Source organism: Fundulus heteroclitus, chromosome 24 (assembly GCF_011125445.2).
Source record: "Fundulus heteroclitus isolate FHET01 chromosome 24, MU-UCD_Fhet_4.1, whole genome shotgun sequence".
In the NCBI taxonomy this organism is placed as follows: Eukaryota; Metazoa; Chordata; class Actinopteri; order Cyprinodontiformes; family Fundulidae; genus Fundulus; species Fundulus heteroclitus.
Window position 1 is genome coordinate 26,976,405 of NC_046384.1, and position 14,862 is coordinate 26,991,266.

The 14,862-nt window shown below is 39.2% G+C and overlaps 1 long non-coding RNA gene across 1 annotated transcript; it reads left to right on the top strand.

Moving 5' to 3' along the window:
• The first annotated feature begins 2,518 nt into the window (after positions 1-2,518).
• LOC110366969 lies at positions 2,519-2,981 on the top strand. Its single transcript, XR_002427135.2, has 3 exons — positions 2,519-2,539; positions 2,739-2,796; positions 2,946-2,981. It is a non-coding gene; the product is annotated as an uncharacterized LOC110366969 (long non-coding RNA).
• Positions 2,982-14,862: the final 11,881 nt, after the last annotated feature.

Consider the following 14,862-nt stretch of genomic DNA (forward strand, 5'->3'; position numbering starts at 1 on the left):
ATTCCACTAAGTGATGGTGCCGATCAAAGGAACCCAGAGAGATCGATCAGATGTGGATGCAGATGCTGTCTCAAGATTAATATGATCCAACAAACGATCTCTATACTGATTGATACTGAGATTTTCCTTACTTTTCCAATTCATGAGGATAGTTTTCTTTGCAATACATAATGCAGTGAAAACTATACAAACAATTTTTTTTCCAGAGGGCTTTCCTCAAAGTTACCCAGCAGGCAAACTGACCGGGGAAGGTGACATTTTACAACTCAGGCACTTTGATAAGTCCTTACATAACTGTGCCCAGAACCTCTGGACAGGTGTGCATAACCATAACGCATGAATATAATTATCAGGATGATTGCCTATGCAGTGTAGACAGATATTAGATTGTGCAAAACCCATCTTGAATAATCTTTGTCCTGTGTAGTGTACTCTGTGAAGGTTTTTTGTTGTATTAGTTGTAAGCTGGGGTCTCTAGTCAATTTGAAAGTTCTTAGACATACACATAGCTCTCAACTCTCACGCATTGACCGTGTGACACACGCATTTCATCAATTGCACACGCTCACACGCATTACTTTGAAAATCTCAATCTTACAATGAAAATCTCACTCTTGAAACGCATGCGTCCGGACGCTTCGCGTCATGGCGGAACCAATTTGCGGTACAATGGTTTCCGCACGTCCAGTAGTAAAGGTAACACAGCTGCAAGGACCGCCGCCGCGCAAACAAGTTTCCCTCATCCAAAGTGAAAGACTTCTACGGTCCGTGTTGTGTGCGAATTAAATGGTAAGTCGTCATGTGTTATTACAAACTGTAACATGAAAGCAAAGTCCGTCTAAAATAGTGACCGTCTTGAATCGACCAACAGCACCCCCCCAACACCCCCCCCCCCTTTGGACCGCCTTCAATCGACCAACAGCACCCCCTCCCCCCGACCACAATCTCACTCTCAACTGTCTTCAAAAGTTGAGAGGTATGGACATACATGAGCCCAGACGTTTTGTTCAAAGCTCACTGATAAGTCCTCTTCTCATTTTCTCATAGGAGGAGATATTGAATCATGTATTTAGTCAGTGTCCTGTATGATTTAGACAGTAGTTTGGGGGGGGGGGGGTTCAATCTAGAAACTCTAATACATTAGTTGGGATTTGTAAACCACCTTTAATATGCTTACATTTATTTCTAATTATAGATTTAATTTGTTCATATTCTAAGAATTTATTTTTACTAATTCCATATTGCAATATGGCATTAGTACTCATTGAAAATAAGTAAATAATTCTAGATAAGACCATAATTTTAATTGAAGCTACCCTACCCATAAGTGAAATTGGAACCAATTTCCATCTTTCAAGGTCCTCTTCTATCTTTTTTAAAAGTGGGGTGTGGTTACATTTTACTAAATCCGCTAGTTTAGACGACACAGTAAAACCCAAATATTGAATATTTCCTGATTGCAATTGTAAATCTATGGGGTTCAGAAAAGAGCAATTAATTGGCTGTACCGTAGATTTAGACCAGTTTATAGAGTAATCTGAAACTTTTGAGAAAGATTCTAGTAATCTAATTACTTGAGAGAGGGAAGACTTTGAGTGCTGGAGATAGAGTAATACATCATCAGCGTAAAGACTAATCTTATGCTCGGGGTGTGGTTAGATTTTACTAAATCCACTAGTTTAGACGACACAGTAATACCCAAATATTGAATATTTCCTGATTGCAATTGTAAACTATGGGGTTCAGAAAAGAGCAATTAATTGGCTGTACCGTATATTTAGACCAGTTTATAGAGTAATCTGAAACTTTTGAGAAAGATTCTAGTAATCTAATTACTTGAGAGAGGGAAGAATTTGAGTGCTGGAGATAGAGTAATACATCTTCAGCGTAAAGACTAATCTTACGCTCTATTTCCGTGAATTTTATACCTTTGACAACACTAGTTTGTCTAATTGTTGCTGCTACAGGTTTAATAAAAATGGCAAAAAGTGAGGGGGAAAGAGGGCATCCTTGCCTAGTGCCCCTCTGGAGACAAAAGCTGGAAGATGTTTGATTATTTGTCTTTGAACAGGCTGTTGGAAAGCTGTATACATTTTTTAACCAATTTATAAAAAAATTGCGAAAACCAAATTTATGTAGAGTAGCGAATAAAAAATTCCAATTTGCTCTATCAAATGCTTTTTCTGCACCTAAAGACAATATATTAGTTTTGATATTTTTACTGTAGGAATAATCTATTAAATTAAGTAATCTGCATGTGTTTGTGGAAGACTGCCTTCCTCTGATGAAACCAGTTTGATCAGGGTGGATTATGAAAGGAGCGACTTTATCTAATTGTTTTGCTAAAGCTTTACAGATTATTTTAATATGCACGTTAATAAAGGATATGGTGTAACAGTGTTAAGGTTTAAGTTGTAGAATCCCACTTGCTTTCTATGTATCAGTGCAATGGGGAAATACCCCCCCTCCCTCTCTGTGTGGTTGGTTATATGTTGCTGGTCCCTGTAGTCAGTACCAGTCTGTGAAAGCTGCACGAGAGGTGAGTTGCATTTTTCAGCACACAGTAGAAAAGTGTTAGCAACATCATAAAACATCATGTTTTACTAACTTAGACAAGTACTGTGTAATGATTAGTTACTAGATGTGTGCCTGGCACCAATATCTGTACTTTTAGTTTTGTTAATATTGTAAAACACTTCATGTGCTAAGTTAAAAGCTAACATAACGCTCTGTTGTAGCGTGCTGAGTGAAGCTGAGCCGTTGCACTGATTCAAACCCCGATATGTTCCCATTCAGGTACATCATTTATTATTGTATTCTTCATTGTACATTGAAAATATTAATGTTTTGCTGTAATTATGGCCAGTCTGTGAAAGCTGCACGAGAGCGTGCTGAGTGAAGCTGAGCCGTTGCACTGATTCAAACTCTGATATGTTCCCATTCAGGAAATAAACTGCCTGACAACCCAGAAACTCGTCTTCATTTTAAAAAAAAACTACACAACGCAGAGTCGAGGGGTTACTCGGGCCAGCTCAGTACAGTGGACTGATGCAGAACCCGGTTACAATGGGACGATAGATGGTGGGAAAAATAGGATCTTTTCCTGGCTTAAGCAGAAGCCTGATGGTAGCAGAGTTCATATTAGCTGGAAATCTGCCACTTTCCTGAATTTCCTGCAACATTCTGTGGAACGTTGGTGCCAGAATATTCCAGAACTCTTTATAAAACTCAGTAGGTAATCCATCTGGACCTGGAGCCTTTTTATTGGGCATGCTTGTTAGAGCTTCCTGAAATTCAACTATTGTCAGCGGTGAGTCCAGTGTCGTTCTTTGGCTATCTGATAATTTAGAAGTGTAATTTTATCCAGAAATTGCTTGATGTCATTATCTGATGGATTTATCTGTGATGTGTATTAAGATTTGTAGAAATCTTGGAAGGTGTTGTTTATACATTCCGGATCACGTAATGTATTACAAGTTAAGTCTGTAACTGCAAATATAGTCGTTTTCTCTTTATTTATTTTTAGCTGATTAGCTAGGAAGCTTCCTGACTGATTGCCATGTTCAAACTTTTCTATTCAAAGTCTTTGTATTAGAAATTTATTTTGCTTTTCCATATAATGGTTTAATTCCAATTTTACTTTACGGATTTTACCCAATGTTTCCTCTTCTTGAGAAGTCTCTAGTTACTTAAGTTTTTCTTCTAATTCCTGAATCTTTTTGTCTTCTATCTTCTTTTTATGAGATGAGAATGAGATTATTTTACCTCTCATCACTGCTTTCCCTGCCTGGTAGATCATTGTATTCCAAGTATGAAGCCCACTCTTCTTTGAAAAAAATTATAAATTCTTCATCTTTAAGCAGCGATGTATTAAATCTCCAGCTCTTGTTTTGTAGGGTTATTTTATTTATTTATTAGGGTTAAAGTAACAGGAGCATGATCACTGACGGCAATAGGATTAATTACAGCCTCTGAACAGTAGCGAGCTGCTGATTAAGAAATAGTCCAAACGAGACTAAGATTGGTGGACGTTTGAAAAAAAAGTATATTACTTACTATTAGGATGAAGAGAACACCATGCATCGCAAAAACCAAAATCACTCATGTATTGTTTGACTACATTTAATGACTGCCAACTGCGCTGAGTCCCTGTTGTATTCAACCTGTCTATTTCCTCATTTAGACCAAAGTTGAAGTCACCCCCAATAATTAGAGAACAATCCCTGTGTTTTGAAAGTGCGTGGAAAAGTTTGTGGAAGAATGAGGGTTCATCAACATTTGGACCATATCATAACTTCAGGTTATGAATAGATATATTAATTATTATGAATTGACTTTCAGGATCTATAATTTTGTCTAATATTGTAAAACTAACGTTTTTGTGGACTACAATTGATACTCCTCTCTGTCTAAAGTTATAGCAACAGTTGTAGCTGATTTATGGGTTTCTTGCAATAAGACAACATCTGTCTGTATATAAGCTGGTTAAAGATATTTAGCTTTTTCTCTCTGTGGTGCCAGATCCATGCACATTCCATGTTACAAACTTTACATTCATCATAGGTGTAAGTAAGAAGTTGAAAAGTGCATGTCCTTTAAAAAAATAGTTATACATAGATCCAATCATTTAATGATGCTAGTTATAAATAGCATCATATAACGTGCTTGTGATTGTCTGTTTAACAGGAAAGAAGCAGATGAATAATATAAAGAAAGACAGAGAATTAAGAGAGTGCAAAGAGTGAGAAAAGGTGAAAGAGGAAGGACTACATCCAATGCCTCGTGTACCCAACCGATCTATTCACTTTTATCAAGTGTGACATGCTTTAAATCCACCTATGTGCATCTAATAAAGCCAAGGAGTGATCTTCTGATCCATGAACAACTGTCCATTAATATAAAGTTTATCAATTGCTACGGTAGCTCTAACGCCTTCCCTAATGTATTTCTTCCTGATTCGAAATAACACTCGCCTATGATCTTGGATTTCCTTAGGAAACTGGTCATTAACGCTGAAATCCATTCCTTTGAGTTCTCTGCCCTGACTTTTAACGTACACTTTTTGTTTATAATGCTCAAATTTAGCTACAATCGGTCTGGGACGTGTTTTATCGGGCTTCTTACCTCCGAGCCGGTGGACCCGATGAAAGGTGATGTTTTTTACCTGATCCGCCGGGATTTTCAGCTTCTGCTGGAGGAACTCACGGATTGTCACCTCGGGATCATCTTCCTGCTACTCCGGGATGCCTGCAAAGTCGAGGTTATCTCTCATACTTCGCGACTGTATGTCCAGAATGGATTCTTTCATCTTCTTATCAGCTGCATCATCCCCTCGGTGAGCTCCGTAACTTTCTCCCTCAGCGATTCGTTCTCGGCGGTAACAGAAGCTAGTTGAGCTTGGCTAAATTCCACAGACTCTCTCAGGGCTTGAAACTCCTTATGAAGGACTTCTAACAATGCGAAGCGGGCGTCCAGACTGGTAAGCTTCTTATCGATAGATTGCATGACGTCGCTGTAGCTCCTGTCAGGAGACAAAGTAGAAGATGATGCCCCGGTTGAGCTAGACCTGGTGCGTTTAAGTGAAGGCGTGTTTGTGGCTGCGGGATTTTTAGATTTCCCCATTACGATGTTGTCAAAACACTCGTCCAGGTAGCTCTCCAGGCTTGTCAAGGTCTCTTCGTCCAGTTTGTTTTCTCGTGAAAAGTGAGACAGTTGTTAATATTTAAACTTTACTTTATTTAATTTTCAGTTATTGGTTAGTACTTACCTGAGTGGGTTTAAGCGCTGCCCGCTTGCAGTGCTTAGCGACGGGTGAATCCATGATTCCGTCCTCGGTTTCTTGACGCGCCCACTTGCAGTGCTTAGCGACGGATGAATCCATGATTGCTTCCCCGGGTTCTTGTCTCACAAAGGGGCCTGCTGCAGCCTGCTGCATTCATCTCTTCAGGGCCTAGTCTGCGGAGCATGATGAGTTTCAGAACAGCCTAATCATTTAATGTCAGCATGCCCAAGGGATGGATAGTTTGCAGCTCGTTGACTTCTTCATCCCGGTGATAGAGGTACATCTCACCAGATTCGTATTTGAAGACGTACCCCCATTTACTGCGGGCTCCATAGGGTTCCAAAGACAATTGTTCTTGCTGAGGCAGGGTCGGAGGCATCTGATTTCTGCATAAAAACAACAGAGGTTTGAGAAGTCTGCTGAGCTCGTCAAAAATCGCTCTGATCGTGGCAGATCATGACAGGTGTCTCAGAAATGATAGGTTCAAACTTGGTTCTTCCAGACGGCATGTTGAAAAGTATTTAATCACTACAGAGGTTTGAGAAAGGGGCTTATATTATGAGAGAAGTGACTGGGGGCGGGATGAAGGGGTCTTGCGGGGCGGGACTTCGGCCGGAAGTGTGGGATGGGTGTGAATTCCGGAAGTGGGGTGTCATAAATCATAGGTGTCATAAATTAACTTTTGACATAAGGTGGGCTCTAGTGTTTTTCGCACTGACTGCAGCAGCTTCATCAGTTTCCTTGTCTTTGTCACAGGACTTTGCTGCTCCTCCCCTCTCGTCATCGTCTTGCACCTTTATGTGGCTCAGCGGCCCCAGCCAATCAGCATGGAGGCTCAGCCTGGCCCGCCCACTCATCTCTCTCTCCCCTCGACACACAAACAACTGTGCTGCTTCTCCTCAGACCCGCAGAGAGAAACTGCCGGAGCAGAAAATACGAAGTACCCCTGACTGCAGAACGTAAATCGGAGCATGCCTCAACGTTGAGGGCGTGCCTCAACATTGAGGGCCCATGTTGAGCCCAAGTTGACTCCATTTTGGGTTCTATCTGGTGGCGGAGACCATTCAGCACATTCACAAACAGCAATGCATCACGTTACACACATCAACAATAGAATCCCAAGGATTTTCAGGTGTATTGCATGGAGCGAGAGAACGAATGAGACGTTCAGATCGGCAACACCTCCACAACCTGAAACGTCTCTGAAGCAGAGACCATCCAGGTGGATTCACAGACTAAACTCTGATTATCTACCTGCGTGTGTTCTGACTTTGTTTATTTCGTGTACCAGCTTCTAAATCTGAGCCTGACTCACAATTTACGCCACATAATACAAACACAATGACGTTTAGAGAGAACACTTTGGTAGAGCAGCACAGAGTAACAATAACAGAGCGATCCATAAAGATGTTATTAAATCAGAGAAATAAAAACTTTCACAGCGGTTACATTCAGCAGCTAAACACGCCCATGGCAACACAAGTTCAACATTGTTTTTTTTTTTCATTAGTACAAGGACTCAAATAGACATTCACTGTTTTACTTAACCTACAACCCTTCATCTTTTTTCGGAGTTAAAACTTTTTGTTGCATGCAGAAATGGCATTACAAAAAAACTAAGAACAGAACATTAATATTTAACTGTAATAATAAAGTAAAAATCCCAAAAACACCAAAGGTCAACAGTTTCAAGATACATCAAGCTTAAACATAAAAAAGTATCGGTATTGATATCAGCGATACTGACACTGTATTTACTTGTCATCGGATCGATTAAAAATTCCCAGTATTAGCCCACCTCTAATAATCACTGCTATGCTCAAACATATTATGCTGAAATAGTTGTCAAAAGGAACTAAAGAATGTACTCATTTTAGTAGGAATGCTCATCAGAACTGTTATGGAATACACAATTACAGTTTCAGTTTAATTGAATTAGTTGTATTTATATAGCACCAAGTCAGAATACATGTCATCTCAAGGCACTTTACAAAGTCAATTCAAATCATCCAGACAGACTGGTTAAAAGGTTTCTATCTAAAGAAGCCCAGAAAATTGCATCGAGTGACTGACTTGCAGCATTCACTCCCCCTGGATGAGCATGAAGCCACAGTGGACATTCACTGGCATTGTGTTGTTTTCTTTGCAGAAATTCCTCATAGCCAGCATATATGTAGTGACCTGTGGTATCTCTCCATTTGGGGCCAGTGGGGCCTGGCCCCACCAGATGTCGCTGTGGAGCTCCATGTTCACAATAATTAGGGGAACATGATTGTTTTTCATAGAGTAATATTGTAAAAAAGACAGTAGACAGCGGTGGTGCACAAATCCTCTGGCCCCAACCTTGGATTGTCCAATCAAGATACTTGAATTGCACACGTTATGTTCAGGTTCTGCTACCATACAGGCAAGGGAAGGCAAATTTAATTGTATAGAAAATAATGGAAAATAAAAACAGAATAAAAGCAAGTAAAAAACAGTTTCAATAAAATGGGAAAATTTAAACAAAATAGGAAAATGGATTCTAAAAGCAAATATTAACATAGAGTTGGTTGTCCTTGCTGGCACATTGAAGGATGGATATGAATCATTTCTGTTCAATAAATGAACAATATAAGTGAGCCGTTATTTATAATCTCATGTATAAAAACTAAATGACATTTAGCTTATCTAAAATGTATTTTCTAGTATGTTGGTTTATGTTAATTTGTCTGTCTAATTTAAAATTGTCAAAGTCAGGTTGTATGGATCACAAAAAATGTGTTGCTGCCAATAGGTGTTGAGTTTTTGTGCCCCAATTAACTTATCATGCCGGAGACATTACTGGTAGTGACAGTGTAGAAGAAAATTCTTCTTTAATAGTAAGAAACCAGCACCAGAACCAGGCTCTGTGTGAACAGCCATCTACCACAACCAAATGGTGGTTTGAGAAGTGAGAGTATACCCACACAAAATGAACACAGATGCATTGATCTATGTTAGAGAAAAGTAAAAGAGTAATGGCGGACTAGCTTCACTGGTGGCTTTATCTCGGAAAAAAGGACAGTTACGTTTCTCATTGCTTGAACTGATGTACCAGTACCATCAAACTAACTTTAGCAAGAGTTTCCTTCATGCTGGTACATTTTGCGAGAAAAGATTTAAGAAATGGGCCTTTCTTCACTGTGTGGGAGAATGATTTATCATTTGTAGGAGCACACTAACCTTTCTTAGCTGGAAAAGCCATAGAAATACTAAATACCAGAGATAATTGTTTCACCCCAGAGTCCATTCTGTCTCTCTCATTCCTCTTTCTGCTGACCGGTCCCTTCCATCATTTCTTCTAATTTCTCTCAATTATTGTCTCCTTGTGCTTTTTCTCATTGGGATGTGTTTGTGTGTGTGAGCACTCCTGAGTGGGGCTGACCTTCCTGAACCCTATGGCCATTTATGGAGATTAGATAAAGTTGCCTGACTCATTGGCATGCATTAAGCAGAGCACAACACTCATTTAAGCATGTACACACACAAACAGAGCTACACAAGAAGACCATCTTAAATCAAGGATATAGGAGTAAATTAGAGGTAAAAGCACTCCTGGATTTTCTTCTTTTGTGAGACATCATCTGTTTTTCAAAAAGCCATGTTCAGCGTCCTTTTCCCTCCCTCTAATGGATTTTTGATTTTTCCAGAGCATACAACACAATTAGCTCGTCTTTCTTTTTATTAATGACACATTTACTCTTTTCTTTTGCCTTGTGGTTGTTTATTCTTGGCCTAAATTGTGGACAGAAGAGGTCTTAAAGTGCATTGTGTGTGTATGTGTCTGTGTTTGAGCCCGTAATTTGCATTGGACGTTTTACCTTTTTTAACTGTTTTAAGCTTTTCTAAGTGTTTATGTAGAAAAATGGAAATAGAACATAACAAAAGCTAAACACGACAAATAACCCATGGTAAAAACTGTTTTTTAAAAATGCCATTTACAAACACAACACAATTATTATTTTTCACAACTCTAAAGGGGCTGCAGTGTTTAGTGACATTGTTGTTTTCATGTTGTGACCCTAAAGTGATTAAAAACTTCACTGTAATGCACAACTTCCTTTTTCAATGCTGTCTTATGGTAAGTTTGCCAGACAAGCACAATTCAACAGTGGGCTCTGCATGAGGGGAGGACAAGGCAGAGGACTGCAGAGATTGTTATATTTTACAGAAGGGCGGGTGAGATGGCTTTATATGAGGTGGTGGCGCACGAATAGGAGCGCATACAGCTTCATTTAACTGATGTTACACTTACACACTGTCAGGATGCAGCTTATAGGCTGCATGCTGAGCCTCTCTCCCTCTCTCTCGTTCCTGCGTAGCCTGATCGGTTTCACCTGGCAGGCTGCAATTAACCCGCAACTGCTTCCACCTGGTTCCACCATTATTTAAACGTACCTCTTTCTGCTCTCGTCGCCGGCCCGTAGTGTTCACTCCAGCTCAGTCTCGGTCAGTCTCCAGTTCTACAGCTCAGTTCCACGCTCTCCAGTTCTGCTACTCAGTTCCACGCTCTCCAGTTTCACCACTCTGGTCCTCGCTCTCAAGTCCTGCAGCTCAGTTCCACGCTCTCCAGTTCTGCTACTCAGTTCCCCGCTCTCCAGTTCCGCAACTCTGGTCCTCGCTCTCAAGTCCTGCAACTCTGTTCCACGCTCTCAAGTCCTGCAACTCTGTTCCACGCTCTCAAGTCCTGCAACTCTGTTCCACGCTCTCAAGTCCTGCAACTCTGTTCCACGCTCTCAAGTCCTGCAACTCTGTTCCACGCTCTCAAGTCCTGCAACTCTGTTCCACGCTCTCCGGTCCCGCAGCTGCGTCACGGTCTCAAGTCCTCCGCTCCAGAGTCTCCTCCCGGTCAGTCTCCCCGCGCTCCTCCTGTCAGCCAGCTTCCGCACCCTTCATCTCCGTCCATAAAGACTCTGGTTCTTCTCGTCATTTACCCTTCACTCTGTACAATAAAACTCACTTCAAGAACAAGCTCTGTGCGTGCGTGCTGTGTCCGGGTTCATCCAAAGACAAATCATGACACACACATTTATGAAGGTAGTTTTGTGTCTTTATTATTCAATCAAAAAAAAATTGCTTCAATCAAAAAATATATTTTCAATTAAAAAAAACTTCACTTCAATGAAAAAAAAAACTTTTCAATCAAAGAAAAAAAGTATTTGAATCCAAAAATATATTTGAGACTCAAAAAAATACATTTGAACACTGCTTTTCTATGACTGAAAATTTTTTCTTTAGGGCTGGGCAAGCTAACGCGTTAATTTAGCGTTAATTCATTAGACTATTAACGGCGATATTTATTTTATCGCGCATTAACACATGTTGCTCACATGCTTTCAGTCAGTGTCAGTCAGCACCCGCGCTGACTGCAGCGCGCTGTGTCACGGCAGCACTGTCCCGCTCCCCCTCCCTTCTCATACATGGCTAAGCGGCGCCAGCCAATCAGCACGCAGGCTCAGCCTGGCCCGCCCACTCAGCTCTCACACAAACTTAACACACAAACAGCTGAGAGAGACCGCAGCAGCGAAAAAACATGAACAGGGGAAGTAGCACCGTTTGGCTTTATTTTAATACCGTAAATGAAATCAAGCTGTATGTTTTGTAAAAAGCCGGTTCATTTCAGTGGAAACACAACAAATTTATCTAAGCACGTGAAAAAACTTGAAAACGTCGAGCCACAGAAATGGAGAGAGGAGACGAAACTTCTGTCATTGCCCCGACAGACCCACAGACGTCTCTGACTGAGGCGTTTCAGTCCTCCATGGAACATCCAGGTAGATCAGAGTGGTCTTCAGCAGCAGTTCATGTTAATTTTCAAAGTAGATATTATCTATCATATGTTACTGGAGCCCACACATAACATGTAATTAAGACCTTGAACCCAGTACATATAATAAAAAGTGTTATTTAAGATAAGATAACATTAGCTAATCCTTTTTTTATCCCACGACGGGGAAATTTATAGGATTAAAGCAACAGGCAGGTGCACACAACACAGACAAAATTACATAAGGATTGAAATATATAAGAGGTGGATTAGCGAAAAAACACTGAACATAACATTATTGTTATTATTATTATTATTATTTAATTGTAATAATAAAATCACAAAACCCAAAAGGTCAACAGTTTCATGATACATCAAGCTTAGGGACTGGCTAATATACAGCAGGTCAAAAAAGGCCATATTTTGGCTGCAGTGCTTGCTGTTCTCTTATGAAGAAAAGATCAGCTAGTGCACTAAATTCAATAGATGGGTTGAAAATATCCAGTATAAAATAAGATAAGTGCTAAAATAAGATATGTTACAACACTTTTGTTCATATGGCAGCAGAACATTAAAATAAAAGTGCTCTTTACACTACTTTTGAATTCATTCTTGGAGTTTGCGCATACAATGCGATTAATCATGATTAATTGGGCAAATTATGTGATTAATCACGATTAAATATTTTAATCGTGGCCCAGCCCTAGTTTTCTTTGATAGAAGTCCGTTTTTTTTTTTTTGTTTGAAGCAACCTTTTTATTGACAATGTTATTAAATTAACATTGTTTTTTGATTGGACCATATAATGGGTAGGACATTTGTGTCTTTATCATTTAATCAAAAAAGAAGTTGCTTCAAACAAACAAACAAGAGAATCAATAAAAAAGTCACTTCAATGAAAAGATAAACGTTTTCAATCATAGAAAATAGTTTTTGAATGCAAATAAAATATTTGAGACTCCAAAAATTGCATTTGAACACTTTTTTTTAATTGAAAATGTTTTCTTTGATTGAAGTAATCTTTTTTGTGTTTGGGGTATACATGGGTAGGACATTTGTGTCTTAATCATTCAATTCCAAAAAAGTTGTTTCAATCAAAAAAAATATCTTCAATTGAAGAAAAAACTGTTCAAATGCAAAAAATGTTTACCCTGAGAATAAAAAAAGTATTGAAGAGAATGTGTTTTTTTCGTTGTTTTTGTTTTTTTATTTGAAGTGAAAAAAACTTTCAAGTTCAAATTGTTTTGATTAAATAATGTTTTTTTAAGTAAAAAAAAGTTTTAAAGTTCAATTTTTTTATTAAATAATTTTTTTAAGTGAAAAAAGTTTTGAAGTTCAGATTTTTTCGTTTGAATCACTTTTTTTAAGTGCAAAAACTTTTGAAGTTCAAATTTTTTCGATTGAATCATTTTGACACAAACGTACCGTGGTGGGCGGGTGCTTCTTTATTGGTCAGACATGTTTGATTGACAAGTGTCTACACCAACGACGTCTTTCTGACAAAGAAGTCATGTTCGCCACTCGCCAGCAAGCTTTTTACCAGCAAGTGAGGGAGCAGCCGTGAAGTTGTCGGTAAGTAGATAAAACAGGTTGAAAATAATTGGTGTCATGTTATTAGCCTATTCTGTTGATATTTACAATAAATTGTACGCTTACTAACTTAGTTCACGTTGAGGAATGTTTGTGATGGTGTGAGGTTAGATATCTAAATATTTTCAGACAGGCAAGCAAAGTGGGCGAACCTAGTTGATAACAATCGCCAATGGCCCCCCCACACAGCAGCTTGCTATGTGCTAGTGCTACTGTGTTATGTTACACTGAGTAAAGTGGCCACAGCGCTGCCTTTTTAGTAGATGCTTTTATCTTGAGAGCGGGATATAGGCTACCTATGCTGCTGTTAGTCGAGCTGCATGTGTCTCCCCCCCATACAGTTACCGCTGGGTCCCGTGTCGGCCAAGTGCCATACTGCGCGGGTATGGCAGGCCGTCTTAACATTTATTAGCTTGACTGAGTATGTATTTCAGAAATCTCAAATACATTCCTTCCTAGTCAAAATTTACATTTCAGACATCTACAATAACATTTGTCCTATCTAAAATGAACATTTCAGATATCTTGAATATAATTCATACTAGTACAAATTACGTCACTTTCCCCACTCATGTGTATAGGGCTTTATTTTCCGGACATCTACAATAACATTCTTCCAATCTAAAACATAATCTCCATAATCCAGTCAATACTAGCCATAATTATCATTTCAGATATAAAAAAATAAATAAAACATTCTAGATATCCAGATATATAATTCTTGACATCAAAAATATATTTCTACTAGTAGAAATGACATTACATATATCCACTACTGATTATATGACTGTCATGGTTTAGGTTTTGTCTGGTTTCTTTTCTTGTCATTTTTTGCAGTTCACTCGGCTCACCCTCCTTCAGCAATTAGTCACACCTGTCTGGACACTAATTAGCCTTCATTCTCGTCACCTGTCAGGCTCCTCTTATAAACTCACCTGGGTTGTTTCCTCGTCGCTGGCTCGTAGTGTTTGTTCTTGACCATCATGCCTGTCTGCTCCAGTTTCCCCGCCTTGGTTCCTTTCTCGTCAGGTTTGGGTTTTGATTGGCTGCGCTGCTAACTTTTGATGACTTCATCTTGGTCTCGTTCCTTGTTCCGCAGCAGCCCAGCTCCACTTTGCCTTGGGAGTACTGCTCATGTTTTTGGACTCTGTACCTGCCAGCCAGCTCTTGCATCCTTCACCTCCGACTGGTAAACTCTGGTTTCTCATGTCACCACCATCCACCTGCAATAAACTGTCTTAACGAACTCCTCTGTGTGTGCGTGCTGTGTCCGGGTTCATCCACAACAAAATCATGACAATGACGAGTTAAATTGGAATTTCAGATATCTAAAATTTCAATGTGCCTATACAAATGCAATTATCGATACTTACAAGCATTCAACTAGCTTTCAACACAATAATTTTAACATGAAATAGACAAGCTGACTAGCCACATTTCTATTATGGAAAGCACCAAGTCATCCTACCTAGTCATAATTGCAATATTCCTTGTCAGAACTGTAACACAGATATTACATTTATGCCAGTAGTAATAAAATTTTAAGTGATCTGGAATCAAATTTGTACTAGTAAGAACTTTCAGATATCTACAAGTCTTTACTAATTTTAAGTGGCCAGTTTAACATAAATGTGCTTGACTGAGTGTGTATTTCAGATATCTTCAACAGAATTCTTGCTATCTAAAGTGGAAATTTTAGACA